Source organism: Accipiter gentilis, chromosome 18 (assembly GCF_929443795.1).
Source record: "Accipiter gentilis chromosome 18, bAccGen1.1, whole genome shotgun sequence".
Taxonomy (NCBI): Eukaryota; Metazoa; Chordata; class Aves; order Accipitriformes; family Accipitridae; genus Astur; species Astur gentilis.
The window spans coordinates 27,378,877-27,382,909 of NC_064897.1; the positions used below are offsets into that span (position 1 = coordinate 27,378,877).

The following is a 4,033-nucleotide window of genomic DNA, read 5'->3' on the forward strand; positions in this document are numbered from 1 at the left end:
AGGGACTCTTCCGCTTGCCCCACATTTCCAAAACACAACCTGTTCAGCACTCTGAACAGATTGCAGAGACCCGAGCAGAACACAACGAAAAACATCTTCCCACACCACCAAACTGGTTAGAAATGGTGACTTCAGTAGCAATGCTTTCCTGATCATTTTACAGCAAGACTGAATCACTTCTGCTCCAGATGCAGAGGTAGCCACCTGCTGCACACATGCCACTTAAGTTTTACAGCGCAACCATAACAATGATGGTATTAAGGACTTAAAAACTGCTCCACTAGACTAGAGCAGATTCCAAGCCCATTTTCTTGGGGACAATGGTGAAAAAAAGCCTGAAGTAGGCCTTTGTGGAATACCTTCACCATAAGAAAAGCTCTCCCTAAAGCCCTATTGTTTAGTACTCAGCCAACATGCTAAAAGTGTGAGAGTTCCTTTTTTCCTGAAGTACCATACAAACACAAACCTTTAGTATTAGGAACACGAATAACACGAACATTTCTAGAGAAATCTCCGATCCCTTTTAGGGAGGCTGCTAAGCTCTCAGACTCAACGGTAACTTCCAGCAACACAAGTTCAATGGAACAGTTAACTACTGTGTTAAAAAAGCCAAGTCTTTGTTAGCGGTATGTATGCTTTATTAAATTTTCATCTATTGTTGTCTTTTCCTTGCAGGATAGGAAACAGACATTTCTATTCATCCTGTTAGCCTTCGCTCTATTATTGATCAATACCTTCTATTTTTCTCTTCAAGGGAGGTAAACAGTCTTCCCTCTGGGGAAGCCTGTCGATGTCTTCAATAATTACTCCTGCTCAAGCTCCTTATGTGGCAAGAACGATTTCAAACTTTCTGTAAGGGGGAACCATGTTCAGCATTTCATCTAGATTTCCCACTCCTCCTCCTCCCACTCTTGACAGCTTCGTGGTGTTCCAGGCAGCTTTCACAGAGCTGTCCCTGAAACCACTCCAGTCCCCTTCCCAGATCACAATTCATCAGAACCCACTCACGCGCACGTTCTTCCAAAACCCTCCTTCCACTACACGTCGCAGTTGCCGAGACTGAATTAGCCCTCATGGAGCAACTGAAATTTCAAGCCACCGTGAGCATCCAAACAAGACCCACCGCGACTCACCTGCGATACAGGAGCACACGGGTACAGTAACAGCCTCCTCGCACACCTACCGCACACACACACACCCCCGGTGTCTGTCAGTCCATCCAGCCTGAACCAGAGGCAAAGTGAACACAAACCTGGTGCCCACCAAACCCTGGGGCGTGGGGGCTGTGCGGGGGCAACGCAGCTCTGTGTGTATGCGTGCGTGGGGAGATTGGGTGGGCTGCAGCAGGGAGACGCTGTGGGTGGGGAATTGCGTGGGCTGCATCGGAGGGGGGGGGGGGGGTCGTGGGGGCTGCACTGGGAACTTATGGGGAGGTGCGGGGAAGGGAGTGGTGCGTGTGTACGTATGGAGGCCACGCGGGGGGAATGTGCGTGGTGGGGGGCAGACTGTGGGGGCTGCGTGCGTGGAGGGGGAACGGTGGGGGCCGCACAGAGGGGAAAAGGGGGGGGGGGGGGCACACCGGAGAACGGGGAGGAGGAGGGGGGATTGGGGGGGTGGGGACACGGGACTGGAGGTGGCGACCACAGCGGGGCGATACGGGGCGGTAAGGTGAGTTTGGGGGCGGTGAGGTGAGTTGGGGGCGGTGAGTTTGGGGCGGCCTTACCGAGCACCCCCCCCCCCCCCCCCCGGGCCAGCGCGGCCCCCTCAGGCCCGCCCCTCGCGCCCACAACCGCCCCCGCTCTGCCGGCTCCGCGGCCACCCTGCCCCCGCCACCATCTTACCTCCCGGCGGGCGGAGCTCAGCTGGGTTCAGCCCAGCCCGTCGAGGTGAAGAAGGGGTCGGGTCGGGCCCTGCCCCGCTGCCCCGCGGGCGGGCGGGCGCCGGCACCGGCGCGGAGGCGCTGAGGGCCCTCAGGAGCCCATGGCGACGCCGGGCCCAGCCCGGCCCTCCGCGCCTGCGCACGGCACTACGCGCCCCGCCCACTCGCCGCGCGGGCGGGAGGGCGGGGCGGTGGGCGAAGAGGGTGACGTAACCGCTCGGCTCTTAAAGGGGCCGTACCGCGCCGGACGGGGTGCGGGCAGCGCTCGGCGCTCGCCGAGCTCCTGCCCCAAACCCAGGCCGCTGAGCTCCAGCAGCAATTAACACTCCCGGGCCAGGCCGGTTAAGGGCAAGACTGCCCTCAGGAAGGTCATCGTCCTCCCCCTGCCCCCCGGCAGCTTTTTTCCCCAAAAAAACTCCGGGGGAAAAAAACAACAACAAAAAAACCCCATAGGTGTGGGTGTTGGAAACCAAAGCTGTACCCTCTACTCAAGCCAGAAGAAGGGATTTTTCAATCTAAAAAAGAAAAAAAAAAAACTCAAAAAAGCCATAAAAAGCCCCAAACCAAGTCCTAAAAAGCTCTAATATGCAAGCAAACTGCTTGACGAGACTTTCTCCTGCTTCTTTAGAAGGGCACTTGCCCTCTTCTTTCAAACCACAGAGCTGCTGCCCCATACCTCCCAAAAATGGCAGTGCCTTTCCTTCCTGTCCCAAAACAGAGGTCCTATTCGGAACACAGCGATCGGTCCAGCCAGATCACAGCTCCGCTGCCTCCGCCGCGGCCAGGCCCCGCACTCGGTGGAGCAAAGGCACCACGGGGAGCTGGGTGTTGTCTTCCACATAGGCAACGTTCCTCTTTCTTACAGAAAACAAGGTTTAGAAGGGGAAAAAGTCCAGTTTCATTCTGATCCCTCAAAAAAAACACTCAAAATGGAAGCAGGACCGACGCAGGGTAGAGGCAACAGGGCAGTACCTCATACCCCTGAACTACCCTCCTCTTCCCTTCCTCCCTACTTTTTCTTCTCCCATCCGAGGAGCTGGAAGCCCCACGCAGCAGGCAAATGAAGGAGCAGCTCTTCCTGCTCAGCTGGCAGAGAGGAGGCTTGGAAGGAATTTGCAAAGTCACCAAGATCCATCATTTATTCCCAGCAGGTGTTTCTGAAAAATCAATTTCAAGAGTTTTACACAGCCTGCATGAAACACGCCTCTCACCTGGCTAATGCAGGGAAGCGTAACTACAGGAGCAGTGATTTAGAAACAAATCAGTATTAAAATTTAGTAATTTACTGCCAGACAGGTCACACAACCAGAGGAGAAACCCAAACAAACCACACCACCACAGACACCAAAGCAGCAGCCGTCACTTTACAGGGAGCTCAGCATGTTTTGCATCAGGCGCAGCGCTGTTGTCAGGTGCTCAGCACTGTTCACCTCACCCCTCTTCTTCCCCTTCCTCCCCGATTTAAGGATAGAAGAAAGCAAGAAAACCCAAAACCCAAGGTCCACCGCTGTCGAACTCAGTGCACAGCCAAAGGCAACGGTGTGGAAAGGTCCCATCCTTCTCCTCCTGAAGGCCAGATGCATGGGACGCCGGAGGCTGAAATCCAGGAACTGAGAGATCCTGAATCAGATTTCACATAGCTCTTGCTGTTCCAAGGCTGCTACCGCAGAGATCAGCTCAGATTTATTTTTAGGTGCTCCAGCCCTGTGCCTTTTTTTCCAGTAATTCTGATCAAACTCGTTCCTGGAACTCGGGAACAGGTTCAGCCGCAAGACAGCGCTTCCTGCGTGTAAGGTGTCACTCCCAGCAAGGATGCCAGGGAAGGAAGAAATGACAGATGCTGGCGTCACTTTATCATTTTCTACTTTATTACTTCAAATTAACAACCACGATAAAGCTCAAAAAAGTCCAATATTTACACAGGAAAAAAGTACAAAATCCCCCCCAAAGTTCTTCAGGTTTTTTTTTGTTTTTTTAAATTACAAAGTAATAAAAAGTTTTGCTCTTTAATTAAAAAAAAGAGAGAGACAGTAAGAGGGGTAAATAAATTAGGAAAAAAATAGGGAGGAAAAATAAAGTGTTAAATAGAAAGGATAAAAACAAACAAAACAAAGACTAACCCCACCCTCCCCCCTACCCCCCCCCACCCCCCAC

At 53.1% G+C, this 4,033-nt stretch overlaps 1 protein-coding gene across 3 annotated transcripts in view; it reads right to left on the reverse strand.

Annotated features, from left to right (window-relative positions):
• TMEM184B (transmembrane protein 184B) overlaps nt 1–2,013 on the reverse strand; it is a 31,122-nt gene extending 29,109 nt beyond the window's left edge. Inside the window, exon 1 of one of the 3 annotated variants that reach the window (XM_049821720.1) lies at nt 1,842–2,013. The gene's annotated coding sequence lies outside the window, so the exon portion shown is untranslated. Of the gene's footprint in view, nt 1–1,133; nt 1,224–1,841 lie in introns of those variants that run through there. The other 2 variants (XM_049821723.1, XM_049821724.1) reach the window with 2 other exon arrangements.
• Between the last annotated feature and the right edge of the window lie 2,020 nt (nt 2,014–4,033).